The following is a 26,477-nucleotide window of genomic DNA, read 5'->3' as shown; positions in this document are numbered from 1 at the left end:
ATCCTACCTCAATTTTATTTTGCTTCTTTATTTAACATTGAGAGTATATGAAACCAATTTATAGTAAGCAAAAACCTAGTGAGGCAGTTTTATCACAGAACAGAAGATTTATCTCTAGCTAGCTGCTCATGTTAACAACTGTGGTATAGAGACAAGAAACCATTGGAAAAAAAGGCATTGTATATCAAGAAATGTTCTTCATGGACCACTCTATAAGATGTTCTGCTTACAGATAGGAGTAATTGAAATCCCCTCCAACATAGAGGAGAAGATTACTAGGATAGCACATTCACATATTAACTCAGTCACACTAGAATCCCTGAAGAGTTTCATCATCATAAAATTGTGGAACAGAAATTAGGTATAGAAATATAACAGGCAATGACAAATCTGTATGGCTAAGGAAGAGATTAACTATGAACTAAACTGGAGAAAACTGCCAACAAATGGACTATCATAATAAAAGATTGTCATTCCAACAAAGTGATAGTTGCCAGCAGCAGATAGAGATGAGGACAGAGATACCTGCAGGCTATTATGCCTGAGGAAATAATAATTAAAGCCAAAATCACACTGTCTCTTATTTGTAATATGTGGCATATGTTGTATTTAAAATAATTTTAGTGAACTATGTACTTTTTCCCCAAACTGTGGTACTAGCTTTTCTTTAGTGAACCTTTTTGATATTTTCCCACAAACGAGTCCACATTCAGATTAGAAGTATTCATTTATTATTAAAAGCAGTATGTAAACTATATCATAATAAGTTTTTCTAATAATGTCCCAGATAAATATGGCCTCTGATTACTCCTTACAGAATTATTCCCAAACTAAACTATATTTCAAGTTTTAAAATTATCCTCATTATTCCTCTTTTCTCATATTTAATTTATTTTTCCTACAAACTCATACCTAAATTTCTACAGTGGTCTTTTAGCCAGGCTCCTGGTTTCTTGTGTCTTTCTCCTTCATCTATGTCATATAATATGATGTGTGTTGCTTTAGTGAATGAGTAAGGAGTTTATATTGAGGGTCCTGGTGAAATAAGGTAGCACTAAAGTCCAAGTAGCAATCACACATTTGAAATATGGAAAATGGGAACAATGTACTTTGTCTTGCAATCTCTAAGAACAATGAGGTCCTAACTACAATTCCTATGGTTGTTCTTAGCAGAGACCTCACCAATCCTTCCTGGCCACTGCTATTCCTTGCCTCACATGCCTTCATTTGTTGATCCACACACTCAGTTAACTGATGCTTATTGAGCAACTCCTGTGTGCCATGGTGACTGGTAAGTACTGGGCCCCTTCCCTACTCTCACAGAATTTATGAACTGGCTCAGGATATAGAGAATCAAATTGGAAAACTATAATCTATTTTTATATTATGGTTTATTTTTTGTTATAAATGCTATAATGGGGATTTACAGGTTTTTAAGAGCTCATATGTTAAGGATACCTAGCTTAGATTTGGTGACCAATTTGCACTTTCCAAAACAGTGACATTTAAACTGAGACCCAAAGCACTGTTAGGGATGGATACTTAGGCAAGCGGGAGAGGACAAAAGGGTGACCACAGCTATGGCCTCCTAAATTAGGGTTTACAAACACAGAGAGAACAAAGAACATATGCCAAGGAACTGAAATGAGATCCCTGTGGTAAGTACAGAGCATGCAAGAGAGAGAACAGTGTCAAGAACTGGAGCTAGAAAGATAAGCAGGGCCAGAATATGAAGTCCATGCATATTCATTTCCTAACCATCTTGTGTTCCCCAAAGAATATCACTTAGGTTTCCTTGCCTGTTGGCTTTAACATAAGTTCAGTGGTGGAATGCACTAGAGTACAGGGTAGGAAAAGAGAAACCACGATGTTTTTCCCTCTTTCTCTGAAGAGGCTTCATCTTCTCATGATTCCAGCTCCTTTCAGATCCTCTTCACCCATGGTCCCAGCTCCTGTCAGACAAGTTCCTACAAAAGTTCCAGCTTCTTCCAGGAATTACTGACTCTAAATTCTGGTAACATTACTTATTCTGGTTGTTCACAGCTCCTAGAGTAGTAGTGGCTTCCCACTGTTGCCAATATCTGCTTGTCTCAGCATCCCTTCTATTTCTTTTGTAGTACTTTTGTAATTGTTTATTATATTCACTTAACTCTTTTGAGATAACTTGTGTGGATTCTGGTTACCTAACTTGACTGATAAAGGACTTTATAGGCCACAATATAAGAAGTAAGAGTTATTCTGGAAGCAATGGCAAAGCTATATTTTAAACAGGACCTGTGACTTAGTTAGATAGCTACTACAGAGTGATCACACTGGCTAATGTGTGAAGAATAAATAGAGGGGCAAGACCAGTGGCAGAGGAATAGCAAGAAGGTTCCTGTGAATATCTGAGTAAGAGATGATGGGCTATGAAATCTGCAGTGGGCCTAGAGTCATGTGGAATGAAGTGCACGCCAGTCATGATCAATTTTGTGAGGAGTGAGAGACAGAGGGTTCAGAAGTGATTCCCAAGTTTCCCATCTCAGCACCCAGATCAATGGTAGTGCCATTTGCTGAGATGTGGAATACAAGAGGAGTAGGCTGGAGGAGAGTGAGTGATGGATTCAGTATGGAATGCTAAATTGTTTGGGATACAAGATATAGCAGAGCTACTCCATACTTCTAGGTATGCTTCACTGGAGCTCAAGAGCAATATTGTTCTGGAGAAATAAATGTGGGAGTCATCACCTATGAAAAGTGTAATTGAAGCTACAGAAGTAGACAGTGTTTTTGGGGGAGTTGAAAGTGGGAGTTCCTAAGCTTGCTCAAATCATAGGATTCTTGAATAATTTCTCCCAGATTAATGCATATGAGAACATAGTGACTTTGTTGTAAATGAAACAAGGAGGCCAGGAAAAACTCTTCAAATACCAATTGTAGAGGCTGGACTAAAAAGTTTAGGTCAGCATTTCTCTGTCTTTGCTTCTTAAACAAATGTCCAATTCTACCCCACTCGCAACTGTTCATCTCTCCACCTCTCAGGTTATTTGCTGAGGTTCTGCTTACTAGGCAAAGATGACTAGTAGTCTTCTAAAAGTCCCTCACTTGGTATTCAGGTGTGCCAGCTACAGTACCTTTTCTAGGACCTTATTTCCCTCCTTGCTTCTGGGTGTCTCCTGTGACTTAGTTTTCATCAATGAAAAGTGAATGGAAATGATGTGAACCATTTCTGGCCAAGACTTTTAAGAAAACTTAATGGTTCTTCTATTGTCTTATCTATTGATCCTGCTGGCTGATTACAAATGGTAATCCACAACCTGGGGAAAGGGGACCCATAAACTGGTGAAGTCCTGCTCTCAGAATCACTGTGTAAAGAGAGCTGTCACACGAATGCGATATAACTTCTGTTGGCTGAAACACACATATTTGGTTCTGTGTTTTATAGAACTTTAGATCACACCAGCTAGTACACTCCATTACCTGTGAGTTTATTTTAAATTCTGCTTCACTCTGAGTAGTCTTACTCTGTGTATTTTGCACCTAACATTTCTCAAGGGAGAGGATCCAGTTGGCTTGGTAGATAACCATCTGATCAAATATTCCAGTCCGGCATAGATTTTCCTGCCAGTCACCTGGTCCCTCTTATGTTCAGTCATAGGTGACTGCCTTAATGTTAGTCACAGATTCTTGGAATTGATTCTGGCTATGATTACAGAGTCAAATGTTATTACACATGAAACGTGTGTGTGACCTACTCATTCTGACTATTTTGGTCAGAAGAGTGACCATTTGCCCCAGTTTTCTGGGGCAGGGCCAATATATGCCTCTTATTCTGGTATAGTCATTAAGACTATTTCCCTTTTCTCTCAAAAGTGTCCCAGCTTGGAATATAAACTCTATGAGCTCCCTGTTCAGAAGAGGTATATCTTTTCAAAGATATTTCTCCAGTGCTAAACAGATTACTGTATGTAAAACTCCATTTGTATGTACAATACTGATTTTCAAATATCTTACACACCACTCCATTGTTTCTTGAACTTGTTCTTCTCATTTACCCAACCTTATTTTTTATCCTGTCAAAAGGGCTCCCTCCTTGTCATCTAGCCATTCAGCTTACTGTCTTCTTTGGATATTGGATATTTTCCTATCCATCACCTATTTTCCTTTTTCTAGTAATGGCTACCCCTCCTTCCTTGGGCAACCACCTATCAATGTGTTTGTTCAGATGGTACTGCCTCCAGGTGATACTCATCAGAACCTCCTATTTGTTTAGCCAATCAGATCCAGCGAAGGTTGTACCCATGACTTAAGCAGTGTCAATTATAACTACTACTAAGACTTTTGATAGAATGACAGAAAGGGTATTGTTCTTGTACAAGAGGAGAGAGAAGAGAGATGGAGAACGCAAGTGAGCGAGAGACCTATCAATCATGTAAACATGAATCAAGATGATCCTGTCTCCAGACTACTCATGCAGATTTTCGGTTCTGAGCTAATAAATTCATTCATTTGGAACTGGCACTTGAAAATAAAGTCAGAGCTAAAGTAAAACAAAAAGCATTTATTTGGGGTCTTAGAATTAGAGTTTGGGGAACACAGATTTGGGCAGCAACCTAAATATTGTCCCCTGCCTAACAGGGAACAAAAGTCAAGGGCTTTTAAAGACAAAAGGGAATTTTTCTATATGTGTTCACAGAGTTTTGATTGGTGGTGGCAGTAGAAAACTGATTTTGATTGAATATAACCAGTTGCTAAGTCTGTCACTAGGCAACTCCTCCTACTGTAGTAAGTTGCAGGTGTTTGGGCTTGGTCCTTGGAATATTTGTCTTTTGGCCCAGTACAAAAATTCATAGATCCTCCCTCCCCCATGAGGATGTGTATAAGGTACATCTTCTTAATGTCCTTCAAGCTCCATTTAAAAAATCTTGGACATAAGTGACCACATTATACTTCACTTTTCACAAAGCTTAAAAGTGACATGTCTCTAACTTATACTTTTGTGCCTTTTCATGATATTTCTTCACACTGAAATGTTTCATTTCACTCTTTTGCCAATCCAGCTTCATTACTTTGGGATTAGGCAAAAGACTCATCTATCTTCAGAGATTCTTTCCTGACTAACTTCATCCTACTATAATCCATCATTTACTCTGAAAGCCTCAGTCTTTACATACAGGTTCAAACTGCAAAGCAACAGATGCTTTAGTTAGTTAGTAACCTGTAGCACTGCTATTAGGGGAAGATTAGTATCATTCCATTATGCACAGCATCCTTTCTAGTGAATTGCAACAACTGAACTAATCACTGTAACACAAGTGTATATCAGAATTTTTTCATTTGAATATGACAGAAACTCAACTTGCACCAAGTTAATTTAGAAGAATCCATTGGCTCCTCTAACTGGGAAATGCTTATAGATACTCCAGTGAGGGCTGGAACTAGAAGTTCAAACCAGAATTTGTTCTCTCTTTATCCATCTCTCAGCTCTCCTTCTCTATTTGTATTTGCTTAATACTGAAAATAGACTCTCCATGGATATGGCTGTGATCATCCTTTCAGCTTAGTGACCATTGCTATTAAATGCAATATTGCAAGCTAACCATCATACAAAAGTCCAGGGGAGAATTCTAATTGACCAGATTTGAGCTTAAGTCCATCCATGAAGCAATCACTGAGGCAAAGGATGTGGCGTTCTTTCACTGGCAGGACCTCTGCTAGTCCATATGGCTTCATAGACTTTGTACAAATGAGCAAATAATTTCCTCACTAGGTAGAGGCAGCCCTGCAGGTGAACAGCTTGGCAAGCAGATGGAGTCTTTATGAGAATTAGAAAAAGGTGACCTTTCTCTGGGCGCGTACACCCCATGCCAAGGTACACAGCTTGGGGACAGAGGCATGGCTAGATTTCAGGCCCCACTCATTCCCTTGGCCAGACATGTTTAGTGAAAATAAACTGCATAAGGCAGCCCCACTCATTGGCCATTGTAGATCACACGATCACCATTTGTTAGAGTAGTAATCAAGGTGGGGATGAGATATAGGCAGGGGAAGTCACTATAATTGCTGGGCCCAGGTCCAGCCATATATAGAGATGGATTGGCACCTAAAAGGAAAAATGTTAAAAAGACATACATATGCTTGCTTCATCCATTGTATAATGATTTTTTAAACTCAAAGTAGAAATTAGAACACTGATTTTTTTTTTTTTTTTAGTAAATAAGTAAGAGAGATATAAGTGGGAAATTTTTCAGAGAGCACAATATGCAGATTAGAAACTTTTTCAACTTGTTTTTTCTTTTTTAACTTAAGTAAAATTAACTAGCTTGATTTACAAACTAAATAATGTTAATTCTTCTCTTTTCAGGTATAGTGTGAGAAATTAAGTGGAGTTTACCATAACAGTCCGCCTCTGTCACCTGCTTTATTTTTTTGGTTTGCAGTAGTCTCAATGTAAAGCCTCTTGCTAGGTTAATTACTTAACTAAAGGATGCATTCCTAATGCATATCTCTCAAGGAGACCTCTGCCTCTAACTTTAGCTGTTCACTTTCAAAAAGTCTCTTATGACAGCCATTATCTTCTACATACAAATTACAATAATAATAATAAAAGAATACTTTTATTATCTGTATCCTCTGTCCCCAATTATGTGACTTTCATATGTCAAACCCTGATGTTAACCAAATATTCAAGTATATCTCCATCATAGAATCTGATTCCCTTCTTGTGCTTCACAGATTGCTTTGTTTTGTATTCCTCCTATTCTAATAAATATATCATTACTCATCCCTTCTTTCTCCTCTATTTTTCTTTCAGAGGCAAAGTTCTTAAAGTCCTCCATATTTTTATGGTTATATTTTTCTTGAATTTAAAAATAAATATGAACACCAAAGAAAAATATCATCCTAATATAGCTGCACATTTGTTTCCTAAGAATACAGGTATTTTGTGCCTTTTTTTTCCCAATTGGAATATTGTCAACTTTCTATCATACTTTATTTATAATATATGTATTTTTATATCATCTCAGATCATGCTTTGTATTTCATTTGATTGTATAATGTCATTATACAATCATAAGATTGTGTGATCTTTTATGATTGCAATATTAAATCAATATTTAATAAATCATATAATTCCATAAGTTAATTTTAAAGCCCTTTCAAAGATTCATTGCATGTTCATAAAATTATTGAAGTTTATTGCAAAAGAATAGACCTGACAAAGGCAATAATTCTTTCACTGTTTAGAAAATATGAATAAGATATTAGAAATAAGATATTAGATATTAGAAAATATTAGATATTATATTAGATATATTAGATATATTAGATAAAATATTAGATATTAGAAAAAATTAGAAAAATTAGAAAAAGTTTTATATTGTCAGTGTGTTACCTAAAAAAGAGGACACTTTAGTTAAACATCTATGAAGGTGATTTATCTAATTAACACCTGCTTATGTCATGATTTTCTCACTATTGTGAGTAATGATGCAGGATGGGGGGTTTTAGACTTAGATTTGGGACTGGTACAGAAATAACTGGTCAAGTGTTTGTACCACAGAAAACAGGACCAGGAAGCTATTGGAGGGACATTAATGAAATGAGGGGGAAATCTCTGAAAGAGGTAGAGTATAGAATCAAACCATTTGCCTAAAATATTCCTCAGAGCCAACTCTAGATCTAATACTAAAATGAAAATAAAATAGGTAATTCTACTTTTCTAATTATCTGCCTGTCATTGTGAGAAGTCTGCTTGTTTTTTTCTTTTTTGTTTTTTTTTTGGGGGGGGGGGGAAGCATTGAACAATGCCATTGCTCAATGTTCACATATGCAGATATTTTTATTCTAACTTTAGTCCCTTATGTAAAATACGTTAAAAAATGTGTTACTAAGAATATTTGATGATCTGTTTAAGAATTCTTAGAACTGGTACTTAGTTCTTCTCTTCTTATCTTAGATAAATATAATTCCACTCAGGTATAACCTCCCATTGTGTATATGGTTTTATATACTATAAATACCTTACATACTATGTATATACTATATATATGTATGGAATATGTATGGGGTGGCATATCTGTATGCTCAAGTATTAACCATGTATACTGTGATTCTCTCTTATTTGTTTTTCCCTCTTCTAACTATATTTCTATAATAGGATCAATTCATTTGTTTTAGTTGATCTGTTTTAAGCATATTATCTTCCATAATGTATAGCATTTTGTAAAAGCCTTAATAGTATTTTGTTGGACACAATATTAAAAAATGAATTGAGGAGCTTCTGTCTTGCTCATTTGGTGGAGTGCATGACTCTTGATCTTGGGCTTGTGAATTCAAGCTCCACATTGGGTGTGGATTACTTAAAAAAATAAAATGTTAAAAAAAGAGTAAACTAATGAATTGAATTGCAGCATTAAAGCAATATATTGATTATAAGGTAAGGGACCCCTAACTCCAACTAGGTTAGACAAAAAAGTGGAACTTAGGCTAAAAATAAGAAGATCTTAGATTTTTCAAGTGTGAGAGGGTAAAAAATGGCACCTAGACCACAGAAATAACTAGAACAGAGCCTCAGATGCCTCCACACTTGTTACTGAAATCCAGTTACCTCCAGAAAGTAAGAAATATGATCAATTACAGGATCTGAATTTTATATGGGAAAATTTAGTTTAACTGATTTCTCCCAGATTTGATATAAGTTTGTCCCTGGGCCAAAGGGACAGAAGAACAGAGTCATGGAAGATTATGGTTGAGATAAGAAAGGGACCATTTCCTGGAAGAATGGGGTTCTGTTGCAGTTACTGGAAGAATTGAGGCATTAGATTAAAAATCATAAATATTATGTAAAATATGAACTATATAAATTATACATTTAATACATAAATATAAAAATAGAAATAATTTTAGAGAAAAATAAAATGTGAATATATAAAATTACTATTATAGCCATAATAGCAAATGGCTATGCACTGTGAGTTTAAAATACATGACATTTAATCAACAGGGCATTAAAAATATGAAGTTTTAGAGGATTTTTTTTTTTTTTTTTAGTTTTAGAGGATTTTAAAAATATCTCATAATAATACATTATATCACATTTCTTACACGGGAAGTTAAACTTAAAATTTCTTCCTTTCTTTTTCAGATTTTATTTATTTATTTTTTGAGAGAGAGAAAGAGAAAGCGTCAAAGAGAGAGCCAGAACACAAAAGCAGTGGGGAGGGGTAGAGGGAAAGGGAGAAACAAACTCCCCGATGAACAGGGAGCTCAAAGCAGGACTCAATCCCAGGGCCCTGGGATCATGACCTGAGCCAAAGGCAGACGCTTAACTAACTGAGCCACCCAGGTTCCCTAAACCTAAAATTTCAACTGAGGCACTGAGATAAGATTTCTGATAATGAGTTGTAAGATATACCAAAAGCATAAGATAAGATAGATTTCTGATATTAATGAATTATGAGATATACAGAATGCATTAGTAAAAAGAAATATCTGAGAACTAAGTTCTCTGTCTTGACTTGTTAGAGATATAACTAGAGTAAAAGGGAGAATTGGAAAGGAGATTCTGGGGAGAGGTACTGTTATATTCCACTCAACAACAAGAGAAGGGTAAATAAAATAGTACAATAAAATACAGGATACTCAATTAAATTAAAAATTTAGAGGGACGCCTGGGTGGCTCGGTGGTTGAGCATCTGTCTTTGGCTTGGGGTGTGATCCTGGGGTTCTGGGATTGAGTCCCACATCAGGCTCCCTGTGAGGAGCCTGCTTCTTCCTCTGCCTGTGTCTCTGCCTCCCTCTCTGTCCCTCATGAATAAATAAATACAATCTTAAAAAATAAAGAAATAAAAATTAAAAAAATAAAGAAAGTTAGATAAATAGGGGCACCTGGGGGCTCAGTGGTTGAGCGTCTATCTTTGGCTCTGTGTCATGATCCTGGGGTCCTGGGATCTAGTCCTGCATCAGGGAGCCCACTTCTCCCTCTGCCTTTGTCTCTGCCTCTCTCTCTCTCTTTCTGTGTCTCTCATTAATAAATAAATAACATCTTAAAAAAAAAGAAATTCAGATACACCTGAGCGATTTTTTTATAAGTTTATCTTAAATATTTCATTGTTACTTATCTGAAATTCAAATTTAGCTGGGCATCCTGTATATTATTTAATAATATAATATAGGGATTCTATAGCATGTAAGGATTCTACCCTCTAACCCACAGTCAATCAGAGAAACCCCAAGGGGACTACCCAGAGAATATGCCCATCTTGGGAACTTGGAAGATGTGCCTGACCCAGGCTAAGAAAACCAGTGACTTTAACAGCATTGTGTTGGGTGCTTTTTTCCACAAGTACTGTAAGAATTGTCCATGAAAAGAAGTGGGCCAAACAGAAGTAATTGCAAGAGTGAAATGAGATCCTTTTAATTTCTGACCAAGAGACAATGTGGGAATGAGTAAGTAGAAAACTAGTGGTGGATGGGGGTCAGGGGTGGGGTGGGGAGATGGAGTGGGGGGAGGGTTATCTAGGGCAGGACGAGTCTAGGATAGACTATGTGGCCTATGTATCAGTCATTGCTCAGAAGTTGCAGTAAACAGTCATGGAAGCTTTCACAAAGGCAGCCATAAGACCAAGATTTGATTCTCCACCTATGCCAAACCCAAATAATTTAACAATTATCATAGGGGCACCTGGGTGGCTCAGTGGTTCAGCGTCTGCCTTTGGTTCAGGTCATGATCCTGGGGTCATGGGATCAAGTCCCACATTGGGCTTCCTGCATGGAGCCTGCTTCTCCCTCTGCCTGTGTCTCTGCCTCTCTCCCACTGTGTATCTCATGAATAAATAAATAAAATCTTAAAAAAAAACAAACAATTATCACAGTACAGGTTAATATGAATTTTCTGTATTCTGTTTTTCCAAAAATTCAATCTAAGAAGGACTAAAAGCTTGAAGTGGGATTATAGGGAGTACAAAGGGAAAAAGTTTAAAAAAAAAAAAAAGAGGCAGCCTACTTGCTACTTTTTTTAGTACTGGAGGTGAGAGATGGGGTGGTTGGGTTTGTGTAGAGAAGTGACCAAAAAATTTACTTTTAAATGAAGGTTTAAACTATTGTACTAGATATTTCTAACTAAATAATTCAGACGGTTTTTGTGGAGTAAAGTGATCATGGAACTTTTTGTTTTTAAATCAGAACAGAAAATATTTTCTATTAAAAACTTTTTAAAGGAGCATTAGAGATAGTCTATGAAGTTGTGATTATACTTCTTCAGTAACATTTATTAAATCCATCAGTTATGTGTGTGTACATGTGTTACTATTTTTTAGGATTTAATTGTAATAGTCAATGAAGAATTCAGTATCAAAATAGCATAAAAATTTTACGACTTGTAACTCATTACATCAAATAATCTATGATAAAATGATCATTTTATTTAATATTTTACTTTTATAACAAATTTAGTCTGTCATTTTTAGCTTGGATATATTTTGAAAAGAATGGCAATAAACAGTGTTCTGTTAGGGAATTGACTATAGAATTTTTTTCTTTTTTTTCCCTTGTTAGTTATCTAGAAAATATGCTTTCGCAATTAGACTGGAGACTGAAGACACCATGATCAGAGGAACACAATATGTAAAATAAATTGCACATTATACACACTGTTGGTTCTGCCATTATTTCCTAAGGAATGAGTTTTCCAGTGGCAGAATCTCTTCGGAAGACACTTCTAGTGAACCCTTAGTGACATATGTGTTTATATTTTCCATATTTTCCCTCTGTTTCTCTGTGCTTTGATACATCCAGTTTTGAAAGAGTCCGATCATCTCAGACTTGATATACAGCTTGAAAATGCACTGTTAGGAAAAATGGGTCATTTTAGGGTTGCAGAAGGGGCACAAGATTATAAGGTTTCATATTATTTTAGTTTCTTAGATAAATCTGCAAATTTGCAAAGAGGTGCTGCAGCAAAATGAGAAAGTATTTGTTAAGCAAAGAAGCAACAGAAAAGCAATATTCTTGGAGTAATATTTATTATATTTTAAAAAATTAAGATTATTTTATTGTGTGATATGGTGATGGGTCTTTTGAGATCATTTAAAAAATTTTAAGATTTTTATTTATTTATTCATGAGAGAGACAGAGTGAGGCAGAGACATAGGCAGAGAGAGAGGCAGGCTCCCTATGGGGAGCCCAGTGAAGGACTCAATCCGGGAACTCCAGGATCACGATCTGAGATGAAAACAGACACTCAACTTCTAAACCACCCAGGTCTTTTGAGATTATTATACTCAGTACTTAATTATATATATATATATATATTTTTAAATCTATTTTCAATGTATTATTAGCAATTAGAGGAAATAATGTTTTAAGTTGGTAGAGTTCCCTGAAATATTCTTATAAAAATAGTAAAATTGGGATCCCTGGGTGGCGCAGTGGTTTAGCGCCTGCCTTTGGCCCAGGGCACTATCCTGGAGACCTGGGATCGAATCCCACGTCAGGCTCCCGTTGCATGGAGCCTGCTTCTCCCTCTGCCTATGTCTCTGCCTCTCTCTCTCTCTCTCTCTCTGTGACTATCATAAATAAATAAAAATTTAAAAAAAAGTAAAATTATGGATTCAGATGTCTAAATTAATTATCCTTAAAATGTGCTTAAGAAATATGAGTCTTGAATATACAGTGACTCCTCAGTCTTCTGTTCTCATTCCTGAATTAGGATGAGTTTGAGTCACTATTAATTGCACATAAAACAGGAAGTGTTTAGATTTGTTGTTAGGTTTTTTTTTTTTTTTTTTTTTTTTTTAGGAAAATTATCCTTTTCAATCTCCAGGTGTGGTGGAAACAACTACTGTTCTATTTGTCATCATGTCCAACCATGGTGTCACTGTCAAGATGGTGTCAAACTTTTTTGTGACATTTATAGCATCATCAGTGCACCCCCCCCCCCGCAAACGCCTTAAAATTAGACATTGTAAGGTCTTTTCTGTTCCTTGGCACAATGTTAAATCAAACCTTTCCAGGAATAATGTTATATAAAACTTTTCTAGTCTTCAAACTGCTTCAATTCCAAGAATAAATATTGCAGAAATATGATTAAGCAGGCATCTTGTGCTGGTTAAGGCTCCACTGTGATATATTCTAGTTCTGAATTCCATTCTATGTTATATAATGATAACAATTATACAGTATTATGTTAAACTGGAGAATGCAATTTATGCAAAAGTTTGAAACTAAAATTTTTCTACTTTAATGGAATACTGATGATAATTTTTTTCCTGTTGTTAAGTGATTAACTAAATTTAATCTAAGATATGGTATATATGTCCCAAGAATTTTACATGTACCTAGGGGAGAAAATTTTACTATCTATAGAGACTGACATGATATTAAGCTTAGAGTGCAGTTTCTCCAATGTTTCTTTTCAGACAATAACAGTAAGACCTTTGAATTCAAGAAATGAGAAAAAAATTCTCTGCTTGTTTTCTTGCAGGGGGAACCCAAAATGCTTCTCCCATGGTAGAGTCCAAAGTTCTCCCTTCTGTGTGAGAGGCATTCTGTAGTAGGGTATGTATTCAAATATATGTAGAGCATATATTTAAAGATAGGAAATTATAGCTAGCTTTTAAAAGAGAAGGTGGGGAGCCTGGGTGACTCAGTCGGTTAGCTGTCTACCTTCAGCTCAGGTCATGATCCTAGGGTCCTAGGATCGAGTCTCATATCAGGCTCCCTGCCTAGTGAGGAGTTTGCTTCTCCCTCTCCCTCCACCTCTTCTCCCTGCTCGTGTGCACGTGCTCTCTCTCAAATAAATAAATAAATAAATAAATAAATAAATAAATAAATAAATAAATAGGGGATCCCTGGGTGGCTCAGCGGTTTGGCACCTGCCTTTGGCCCAGGTTGCGATCCTGGAGTCCTGGGATCGAGTCCCACATTGGGTTCCTGGCATGGAGCCTGTTTCTCCTTCTGCCTGTCTCTCTCTCTCTCTCTCTCTCTCTCTCTGTCTGTCATAAATGAATGAATAAAAAATCTTTAAAATAAATAAATAAATCCTTAAAAAAATAAATAAAAATTTAAAAACAAGATAAAAAGAGAAGGTAAATTAGTTAGAAATTTCCCAATTTCTAACTGCCTGGCACACAGCATTATATTCAAAGGTAAAAGGCTTCATCAATTCATCAAATATTAAACTTAGCAGCAATGACTTTATTTCTTTTACAGATATGTGAATCAGTAGCTCTACTTAATTAAGTTGATATTTCACAATCTTGACAAAATAGTTTTGAGTCCCAAGTCTTCTATAAAAATTCAAAATATTGCCACCTTATCCTAGAATTTGTTTTCCTTTTATAATCATGGGATAACAACATGACTAAACTGGAAAAGATTTATTAGTCTAATACCTTTATTTTGTTGATGAGTTAGTGAGGCTTAGAGTGAATACGTAGTTAGATACTAGAAATATGTAGATAATCTTGAGTTTATTTTTTAAATTATGGTAGTAAAATGTAGAATGTAATCTTTGCACCATTGATTTATCACCAGTATAGCATCTACTCTCTGCAGAATATGTCTTCTGTGCATCCCTGGATTTTAATGCTCTAAAGTACTGAGAATACATTACTAGAAATAGGACACTTGGTTCCTGGAATTACTTGAAATGAATAAAAAACAGTGTAATGATAAATGAGTTTTCTTTTCAGCCTTGGAAGTGGCTCATTTTGTGACAATAGGAAAGCTTCCTTATTTCTCTATACCTCAGATTTATTGAATTATATAATCAACCAATTGTCATAATGTTTAATATTTATTATATTAAATGTGAGTCAGGTACTCTTTTACACACATTATATACTCTACTACAGTCAGAACTATCTTATAAATTGGGAATCATAATCTTCATTTGACAAAGAAAGAAGCTAAAGGTTAGGAAAGGTAAATGTTTTGCCAAAGTCAACAAACAAGAGGCAGGCTTGATTTGAACTTCAGGCCATATTTTTTTAATTGTATTAAACTGCCTCCAATTTATACCAGGTACCATTATGATGAGTCATCATTTTCAGAGGAGTAATTTTACTGTGTTTGTGCTTATTATTTCTATCCATTGCTATGTAGGAACAGTAGTAACAAATATAATATACTGAGTATGTGCCCCGAGGTTTTAAGTGTCATGTAGCACTAGAGTTAATGACATAAAGGAAGAAGGAGGAGAAGGAGGCAGAGGAGGAGGAGAAGAAGAGGAAGAAGGGGAAGAAGGGACAGATGGGGAAGAAGGGAAAGAAGGGAAAGAAGGGAAGAAGGGGAAGAAGAAAAATAGACGTGTAAGTTGGAGTATCTCCCATAGGTGAGCTTTATTTTGCTAGATTAAAAACAAGGAATCATGAACTAACTGACTTGTGTTCAATAAAGATTACATGTGACACAGGCATGGTGACATGTGAAACATATACTGGATGTGAATTTCCAATCTGGTCCTCATCTTGGCTCCTCCCAGGTACCAGCAGAGCCATGTCCAGGGCACCGCCCAGTCCTTGGTGTCCTCATAGGGAGACACTTGCCCAGCTCACTGCACAGGGTGATTTAAGACCTACTGTTTATGATATATGTGAGAGTATAACCTAAACACAAATGTGAAATAGGCAGTAAACAATATAAAGTTTAAATTCTTAATGACTCAGGAAAAATCTTGGGGCACATTAATGCTTCTATAAGAGCTATGCAAACTGATGAGTTCTTCACATCTAATGAATGAGGATTTTTCTTTCCAGGCAGCACATTAACTACTCAGATGCTATTCTCACATAGCAAAGAGCTTTGCTTTTGGCAATATGCCAAGGTAATAAAAATCCCTCCCATTTTCATGTTGACACAGGGTCAAGATTATGGAGTCTTGAATTCTGATCCAAGAGATACTGTACAGAAATGCAGTACCTTGCAAATAAAGGGGTAGTCATTTCCTGAGTTGTATCCTGTATAATAAGGGATAAACATCTGTAGGCAGCATTTTAAAGAAAAAACACTGAAGGAGATAAAAACCTTCTTAAATTCTAGCACTGCACAGGGCAGTTATTGAAGAAACAGAGTCTAAAAAATTCCAGAAATTGATATTATAAGTTCTAATTCTGCATTGAATATGTGGGAGAGTTATTTGGGACAATACAGGAATCCACAATGAAAGATGGGAATATTAATGTAACCAGGAGAGAGATATAGAGATTTCCAGCTAACGTGTCCTGCTAATTTAAGAAAGGGGAAGCAGAAAATCAATATAAATGCCAAATTAAATACTATTTGCAGCTTGTGGAAATATATATTTATGTTTGAGTTAAAAGTTGTCTGGTAAACAGTGTGTAGTATATTCCACAATGTGGCTTCTGCTATTACTGTTTATGAGGTTCTGGATTGAAAGAAAATCAAACACCATTAAAATAGTCATGTATGTTGGGTACTACCCAATAAATAATTTTAGTCAAAGGTCTATTATCAATAAGCAGTAAGTTTCCCATTATAGGATGGTAATTAGATTACATATTCTAGGTCTCATATTAAGAAAGTACTTTGAAAATTGTTGGTATTGATCACATGCAATTATGAAAGATTCAAATTATCCTCATTCAATCCTCACAACATCTCTTATGTTGGGAGGGGCATCCAATTATTCAAGCCACTGGCTGAGGAAGAAGCTGAAACTTTGTATGATTCTATCATGTGCCCAAGCACGTCTAACAAGAAGCATACAGGGGATTTAAAACAGGCATCCTGACTCCAGAATGTGAGCTACATGGTTGTATTTCTTACCAGTTCTCATATTGCACATGGAAAAGAATAAGTGCAGTTTTTTATATGCACATAGAGTTCTGGGCAGAGTGCCAGGGCCTAAGTTTGCACCAAAGTCTCCATTCACCTCATCCAGACAGCTTCTTTTTTTCTGCAGAGCTATTGATGAGGGGGAACATTGTCTTTGGTTTTATAGCTGGTGAACATTGAATAAGATATTCCCAGATATAGACTTCTGCTTTATCACTGAATGAAAATGATTGCAGCCACAGCAGTCAAGTATGTGAACACTGTTTCCAAGTCCCGTCATCTATCAAGTCAAGTAGTGATTTTTCAGTTTCTTTAGTATTTCCATAAGAGTAGGCCAGGAAATGCAGTTTGACTGCATCAGTCGATAAAAGATTGCCAGACAGAAACATCCTGCATGTGCGTGTGTGTATGCTTATGGCTGTACAATCATATATTACTTCCATAATTGTATACCTTTTCTGAAATTTAAAATATACTGAGACTTGCATCAGGTCACACTTTTCATTACTAACTCTACTTCTTCTAATGCTGTTCAATTCCCAAAACAAAGATTTTTAAGAGAACAATTAAAGCTATATAATTTAGACATACTAATTTTTCTTAGAAGCAGGTTGGTTTGTCCAGTAAACATAAAGACCCAGGTGGACAACTTAAGTTATCGATGCCTTTTTCAGGGGGAAGTGAACTCTGCAAGGGGCATTCATTCAAGAAATATTGTTAGAAGGCCAGGCTTTCTCCTCAGTCCTTGTCTGTTTCCCCCCTCTTTTTCTTAAGGCCAGCAGCTGTCATTTAATGTTATCTTTCTAGAAGTTCTCTACCACACATAGCTGTAGATTGGGATTTGATCTCCTTTATCAATCCCCTTATTCTTTTCACAAGATACACACACTGGCCTCCTTGTGCTGCTCCCAAAGCCAAGATAAGAGATTCTCTTCTTTTTGCAGGACTAGTCATTAAGAAACACAGGGATAAGACATGAAATTGGCAAAAGGAACCAAAGTGTTGCTCACTGCCGATGGAGAGAAGTAAAAATATTAAACAAGGTTCTCAGTTGGACCCAAGCACTCATCGTACCAAGAATATTATGCTGAGAGTATTACAAAAATTTCAAATTTAAATAATCACAAAAAGCCTTCTCCCATCAAATTTACTCATGCCTATCTTCTTGTTAGTCCTTAGCTCAAAATTTCCTAAGGATTACTATCTCAGCCACTGGTCTTTCTTGATTATTCTGCTGTGTTTTCTTCACAGCACACATCACAGTCAAAATACACCTTGCCTGTTTGTTTGTTCAGGATTTTTCTCTCTTATCGGAGTCCCTAGACTATGAGACCTCAGTCAAAAACATTTAATGCTTTGCAGTATTCTGTGTGAATTTAGCACTTTTATAGCATGACTGAGGCTTTGTTTGCACGTCTGCAAAATTGGACTAATGATAACAATTGTTGTGAAGATCAAAATGATAATGTGCACAAAGCTATGAATACTAACCAGTGTATATTAAAGATCATTTCCACTTTATTTGCATTATAGTGATCTAATTGAAGCCACTATAATCTCGTCTACACCTCTGTAATAGCTTCCTGTCACTTTTTCCTGCCCCCTTTCCCATTTTCATAGAAGGCATGTTTCTAAATGTAAATGAAATCCCTTTATGCTGCAGCTTAAAACACTGGTTTCACACTTAGAATGAAATCCAAATTCCTTAGAATGGCCTAGATAACTCTTTACAATATGACTGTTTATAACCTACTTCTTGGGTCTTGTTTTATACCATCCACTCTTTCTCATGCTATCCTTTCTTCTGTTACTTAAAAACAACAACAGCAGCAACAACAACAGTAACAACAGTTCTCTCATATTTTTACATGTTTTATTATCACTTAATGGTAATTTAAAGAAATATGACAGTGGAACAGGTGAATTAGTAAAGTATCATACATGTACTCTTAACATGAAATGAATTTCTAGAAATAAATATTTAATGAGGGATGAATTAAACAGAGTATTGCCAAGAGGGGGAGAGTAAATGGATTAGAAGTATCTGGAAAGTATGACATAAAAGGTAAAATAGATTGAAAATATGAAAGAGCAATGAAATATGGTGCATAGAATGAAGTGCCTCAAATAGTTCTCTAGAATGTCTGAGAAGTAATAGGAGAGTGGAGGTGCATTGATTATTTCAAGAAGCAATGACACAGAATTTACTAGATTGGAAGACAACACAAAGCCGTGAACAGGAAAAATAAAAACAAATCCATATTTATAGATATTACAATGGAACTATGCAACTTGAAAGACAAAAAGAAATTTTGAAGTCACTAGAGTAAATAGATTCCTTTTAAGAACCAACAGACAGAAAATAGGTATTCCATTTCTAACAGCAGATGCCAGAAGATAATGGAATGATCCATTTCTCAGTGATGCATACATATGCAGGATTTTTTTTGAAAGAAACTGTAAATAATTTATTTCACTTTATTGAGAGCGAGGACCTGGTCCTCTTTGATCAGTGGTTCTTCTACTGCCAGTGTTTAGAATGGACAGTAGAAACTCCAGGGTCATTCTTTTTTTCTGAATGAATGAATAAATGAACAAGTGAATGAAAGAGTTCAAAAATTGCTATAAGTGTAAATAAAAGTAATGAGCAAGTAAGAGTCAAAAGGTACAACATTCTGTTGGTACTTGCTCCATCTCCTTTTTGAGATGGTACATGTCATTTATAACTTTTTGAGATGGTACATGTCATTTACAACTTTACTTCATAACAAGGGGCTCACAAAACTTCCTCCTGGCCCACGAGTGAAGAACAAAGACATTGCTTTTTCCCAGTGAGAGGATGCAGCAAGGGAGACAATGAACACCTTCCCTTACCCTGTATAATTTGCATTTCTGAATACCTTTCACTGATCTCACTCAAGATACAGATTTTTTTTTTCTATTAAGAATCCAAATATATCGTCTCATCATTCTACTTTTATTTACTCTTAGGAATTAGAAGTAATTCATTTTCACGCTGTATAGAAGCTATAGAGTATAAATATATTCCTTTTTAAAGATCTCACTCATAGAATTATAGTGGTTTATTTCTTTTCTACCCCATGGTTTCAGTCCCATTAAATTTGAGTTGATATCCCATAAAACAACATAGAATTGTGTTTTCTAGTAATATATGCATATGTGTGTAAGGGATATAAAAATTATCTTCCCTTTATGTTCAGCATTTTCATTATAAAATAAAAAACTTTATTTGCTATAGATTCTATCTTGATGTTGCCTATCTTTTAATTAATAGGTTTTATTTATTAGAGCAATTTTAGGCTTACACATAATTAAACAGAAAATACTGGAAGTTCCTATATATTCCCTCTCTTATCCTTATTATTTACTCATGCATACATGTGGTACGCTTGTTACAACCAATGAACAAATATTGATACACCATTATTAATTAAAGTCCATGGTTTACATTAGGGTTCACTCTGTGTTGTACTGTTCTTTTGGTTTTGACAAATGCATAATGCCACGCATCCATCATTACACTATCATATGCCATTATAGCATAATAATAGTTTCACTGCCCTAAAAATCCCCCATGTTTTACCTGTTCATCCCTCTCAAACCACTTGTAACCATTGATCTGAATGTCTCTATAGGTTTGCTTGTTCCAGAATGTCATATGACTGGAATCATACAGTATGCATCCTTTTCATGCTGGTTTCTTTTATACAAGCTTCCTCCATGTCTCTTGTGGCTTAACAGCTCATTTCCTTTTTAAGCACTGAATAATATTCCATTGTATGGATATACCACAATTTGTTTAGCCTTTTACCTATTGAAGGACATGTTGGTTGCTTTCAGGTTTTGGTAATCATGGAGAAAGTTGCTGTAAATATTTATGTTCATGTGTTTTTTGTTTTTGTTTTTTTTTTGTGGACATAAAGTTTCACCTCATTTGGACAAATACCAAGGAGTATGCTTGGTGGATTGTGTGGTAAAACTGTGTTTAGCTTTGTAAGAAACTGTCAAACCATCTTATAAAGTGGCAGTACCATTTTTCATTTGTAAGAAACTGTCAAACCATCTTATAAAGTGGCAGTACCATTTTTCATTCCTACCAGCAATGGATGAGAGATTTTGTTGCTCCAGATCCTCACCAGCATTTGGTGTTGTCAGTGTTTAGATTTTGGCCATTCTAATAGGTATGTAGTGATGTATCATTGCTGTTTTAATTTGTGATTCCCTAATGACACACAATTTAAACATATTTCTGTATGCTTATTTGCCTCCTTTTATCTTCTTTGGTCAGGTAGCTGTACAGATCTTTTACCCACATTTTAATTGGGCTGTTTGTTTTCTTACTGTTATTTATTTATTTATTTATTTATTTATTTATTTATTTATTTTTAATTCATGAAAGTCACAGAGAGAGAGGCAGAGACACAGGCAGAGGGAGAAGCAGGCTCCATGCAGGGAGCTCGATGTGGAACTCGATCCTGGGACTCTGGGATCACAGTCTGAGCCAAAGGCAGACGCTCAACCACTGAACCACCCGGGGGTCCTTCTTAGTGTTAATTTTTAAGAGTATCTACATACATATATTTGAACACAGCCTGCATTAACTACAAGTTCTGTAAAGATTTTTCCAACAGTCTGTAGCTTATTGTTTCATTTTGAGAACAGTGTGTTTTGCAGAGCAGAAGAAAGAAATTTTCCCTTTCCTTGTATTTCCACTTTTTCCTTGTATTTCCACTTTTTAATTATAATGAAGTCCAATTTATCAATTTTCCCTTTTCATGTCTTTGAAGTTGTTTCTAAGAAATCATTGCCAAACTAAAGATCACCTTGATTTTCTCCGATATTGTCTTGTAGAAGTTTCATGGTTTTGTATTTTACATGTAGGTCTCTGATTCACTTTGAGTTAATTTTTGTGAAAAGCTTAAGGTCAGTGTCTAATTTATGTTTTTGCAGTGGTATTCCCTTCTGTTTTATTAAAGATTTCTTTATTACTGTTGAAGAAAGAATTATGTGCACAAATTGTTGTGATTAATTGTATCAGGTTTTCACTGAAGCCATTTCATAAATTAAATGTTATATTAGTTTTCTTGAGCTGCCATAACAAAATACTATAGACAGGGTGGCTTAAACAACAGACTTTTATTTTTTCATAGTTGTGGAGGCTGGGAAGTCCAAGACCACATTTTTAGCAGATTTTGATTTCTGGTGAGAATTCTCTTCTTGGCTTATAGGTGGTTATCTTCTCACTATGTCATCATATGGCAGAGAGGGCAATAGAAACCCTCTTCTTAGTAACCCTTTTCTTATAAACTTGCAGTCCTATCAGATTATGACCTTATCCTTCTGACCTCATTTAACCTTAATTACCTCCTAAAGACTGTATGTTTAGGTCCAGTCACATTGGGGGTTAGGGCTTCCATATATGAATTTGGGGGTAACACAATTCAACCCATATCAAATGTGAATATTATTTGCTTCAATACACTATGGAATTTTAGATTCAGACTGTGTCTGTATGAGGATGGTATCATTTTTTAACTAAAGAAGGGCTCTATGTCCTCAAGTCAGATGAGAACATCTTTTATTTTCCAGCTCACTTAGAAAATTGATTCTATTATCTTTTTTTCACTGTGGGAAATTAGAAACTCTCTATGTGTATTGCTTTCGTTTTGCTTTGATTTGTTTTGCTTGTTTTTTTCTCTTAGTCCAGCTGTAAATTCTTGAAGATTTGGTGATTAACCTCAGTGGTATCTAAATATTGAGCAAAAAAAATTCTTTAATACCAGTCAGATTTCAGTGATTCAGATGTAAAGGAATCAAAGTATCTTCAGTGGGCATGAATGATCAGCAAGTTTTCTTTTTATCTTGGTTATCACTAAAACATTGAGAGAATAGGGAAGACTTCAACAAGATTTTGTGGCTGTAAACTACTTTGAACTTAACCCATGTTAAAAACTAGCAGTACATAACAATAAGAATTTAAAGTTACAAAACTTATAATGCTGAATCATAAGGTGCCTTGGTATTTAGAATATTCTTTATATTATCTTGTTATTTTTTTTTCAGAATGATATATGAACCTGGTTATGAAAACTGTATTCTTTCATACTGGTAAATCGTGGGAAATACATACCCATGCACAATGTCCTTGTCTGTTATCTAATGATTGTTGAAAGATTATTACTTTTAAGCATCTAACTTGAGCTGATAGAGTACTGTTTGATCCTGAATGCTTATCTTATGCCATGTCACCTTAGGTGTTCACTTGATCTTTCTGGTGCTCAATTTGGGTTAAAAAAATATAGAACTTAGAGTGTCTTGAAAACTAAAAACATGTCTGCTTAAAAGAAATAACTAAGAAATATGCTAACTGCTATATACTCTGTACTGTGAATATGATAGGGAAAGAGTGAGAAAACACAGGACAAATAAAGCAGAAAGTTTTCTTTCAGGAAGTTTAAAATTATCAAAGCACATTTAAAACAATCAGATTTGGAAAAGACAGTAATGAATGAGTAACCTAATAATCGGGAACAAAAACACCAATAGTGCAAGGCACAATCTAACGAGTGGGGACTAGAATGGTCAATGGAGATGTCATGCGGAATAACATTCCCTCCTCTGAAAGATCACTCTGTTTTAATCCCTGGAACCTGTGGATATCTTACTTTACGTGTCCTGATGGTTAATTTTGTGTCAACTTGGTTAGGCAGTGGTACCCAGATAGTTGATCAAACTATGTTTAGATGTTGTTGTGAAGGTGTATCTTAGTTGAGATCAACATTCAAATCAGTGGACTTTTAATAAAGTAGATTAACCTCCATTAAGTAGCTGGACCTCATATAATTGATTGAAGGTCTAAAGAAAAAAGAGATGGAAGTTCCTTGAGGAAGAGGGAATTCTCCCTTCCGATTGCCTTTGGAGTCAAGGTCCAGCATCAGCTCTTCCCTGTGTTTTCAGCCTGCCCATGTATCCTGCAGAATTTAGGCTTGCCAGTTCACACAATTGTATTATCCAATTTCCTAAAATAAGTCTGTTTCTCCCTTGTTCTTCCTTAGTCTCTCTGTCACACACACACACACACACACACACACACACACACACACATACATACATACCACATCCCATTGGCTCTGTTTCTTTGGAGAAGCTGGACCAATACAATGACAAAAAGGACCTTGCAGATGCTGATTAAGAGCAGGGCCTTTGAGATGAGGAGATTATCCTTAATTATCCAGGTGGACTTAATCTAATCACATGGATCCTTAAAATGGAGAATCTGTCCTGGCTGTGGTTAGAGGGCAGTCTGACAATGGAAGAGGAGCCAGGGAGCTGTGATGCAGCTAACTTGAGGAGAGGGTGTGAATGAGCCAAGGGCTGAGGGTGGCCTGGCCTTTAGATGAGATTACTCCTCCGGAACCTACATCAAGGTACACAGCTCTGTTAATATCTTGATTTTAGTACAGACATCCATGTGGAACTTCTTAAAGAACTAAAAAGAATAAATCTGTGATGTTTTAGGTCACTAAATTTGTGGCAATTTATTACAGCAGGAATGAGAAACTGTTACTGAGGAGGTGGGATTGACAGACTAAATAGGATTTGAATAAGTTTTATGAAGGCAGAACTGAAATGCAGGCCTGACTGTGGAGTGTTACTGCACTGAAGGGGATGGTCTTGCCTGCACAGAAGATCAGGGCTCGTGTAGGCATAAGCCTCCATATCACTGCAGCAGATGCTGACTCAGCTGACACGCTAATCAGGGCCAGGTAGCCCCACTTGAAGCTGCTGTGGGGACAGGAGGGCAGTAAGATGAGAACAGCAATTTTTCCACTTAACTGCCTTGGACTCCACTTGTCTGAAATTGCAACTTTTTACACTTAATCATAGATCACAATATTTTAAGGCTATTAAAGATAAGAGGTCAGTCAGTCCGGGCCTCAGTCTTCATGTAACCATGTTCACGATTAATATCCTTACAATCAAAATCTGTAACTGAGACCCAGGTAAGAACTACTGTCTGCCTAAGGTAGTGCTGCTACTCATTAACAGAGTAGACTTGAAAATGCAGGTCTGGGGACACCTGGGTGGCTCAGTGGTTGAGCACCTGCCTTTGGCTCAGGTCATGATCACAGGTCCAGGGATTGAGTCCTGCATCGGGCTCCCTGCAGGGAGCCTGCTTCTCCCACTGCCTATGTCTCTGCCTCTCTCTCTCTGCGTCTCTCATGAATAAATAAATAAATAATCTTAAAAAAAAAAAGTAAAATGCAGGCCTAATAGCACATCTATGTGAGAAACTTCAAAAAAGGATTCACATTTACCAATTATGGAAGTTTAAGAGGATTTGGTATCTGTTTCTCTAATATAAAGCACTTTGATATTTTACTTAAATATTTATATAACTCATTATACATACCAAGGGTTTAGTTTTTCTTTGTAAGTAGATACCCCTTAATCCCAGAAAATGTGAATAGGAGAAAACTACTTGAGCTCCAGGATTGACTTTTCTGCTTGCCTAAATTTTTTTGATCAACAGATTGCCTGTGATTTTTTTAAAGATTTATTTATTTATTTATTTATTTATTTATTTATTTATTTATTATTTATGAGAGAGGCACCATGAGCAGGGGCAGAGGGAGAGGAGAGAATCTCAAGCAGACTCCAAGCTGAGCATGGACTCATGAGATCATGCCCTGAGCGGAAACCAACAATCAGACGCTTAGCCAACTGAGCCACGAAGCACACCTGCATGTGATTCTTTAACAGTATTTATTGTTTGCTTATACAGCTATGGAGATGATGGAGAATCATCTCTTGAATATATGAGTTAAAGGGATAAATCCCATATATCAATGTTTGTCAATGTTGTACGAACAACCTTTAACAAACAGCAAAAGAATGAGAACCCTAGTCTTGTATATTGTTGAAAAAAGGATGCCTAAAATATGCTAATGAAAGCTTGTAGTTACACTATTATTTATGGCAGAACATGCTGATCTTAAGTATGATTATAAACACCATTATGTATTAGGTGTAATTCATTTTTTTTTCAGTCTGGTTTGAGGACCCATGAGATTATATATCATCTCAACATGCAGCCACTATAATATCTGAGCTAGTTGGAACACTGAGCACCTTGCCCTTAGAGAGAATTACTCTTCTTAAGGATAAGAATATGATCATTCAAAAGTAGCTCCTTCCTTAGTAATAAGATTTCAGAGGTCATCAAATCCCAGCTATAATATCACACTGAGCAATGAAGAGTGGTAAGAGGATCCATTCAAATCTGGGTTTGAGTTTCTATCCTTGTTTCCTCCCTTTTTTTCCTTCCACAAATGTTTACAGTGTGTCAAGCTATTATTTAGCTACTGTTATTAAATAGTTAATAAGGTATAATTTCTGCATCGAAAGAGCATGTCATCCAGTCATATGCCACTGCTGGCTGTGTGACCCTACTTAAGTTGCTTGTCTTCTCTGTGCATCTAGTACTGAGTCTGGCCTTCATTAGAGGTGATTCTTCCTTTATCCCAAATACTTTGCTGGGTGATACTCTTACCTCTCTCTTTTTTCCTGCACCAATAATTTTGAGTGATTGTGAGATAAGGTCGGGAAAGATGTGCTTTCTCTACTCCTGAAGGTTCCTTCCTGTAGAGGGAGGTTCTTTGGCATAACATCCTGGG

The 26,477-nt window shown here is 35.9% G+C and overlaps 1 long non-coding RNA gene across 2 annotated transcripts in view; it reads left to right on the top strand.

Moving 5' to 3' along the window:
* Positions 1–1,168: 1,168 nt before the first annotated feature.
* Positions 1,169–26,477, top strand: part of LOC118353140 (uncharacterized) — a 43,461-nt gene continuing 18,152 nt past the window's right edge. The window contains exons 1-3 of one of the 2 annotated variants that reach the window (XR_004811447.2): positions 1,169–1,291; positions 1,917–2,014; positions 6,344–6,583. This is a non-coding gene — a long non-coding RNA (uncharacterized LOC118353140). Of the gene's footprint in view, positions 1,292–1,916; positions 2,015–6,343; positions 6,584–13,465; positions 13,540–26,477 lie in introns of those variants that run through there. The other variant, XR_004811448.1, reaches the window with a different exon arrangement.

The sequence above is a fragment of the Canis lupus genome, chromosome 32 (genome assembly GCF_003254725.2).
Source record: "Canis lupus dingo isolate Sandy chromosome 32, ASM325472v2, whole genome shotgun sequence".
NCBI classification, from domain to species: Eukaryota; Metazoa; Chordata; class Mammalia; order Carnivora; family Canidae; genus Canis; species Canis lupus.
Note: the sequence above shows the minus strand (reverse complement) of the source record. Positions and strands in the feature narration are given on the sequence as shown.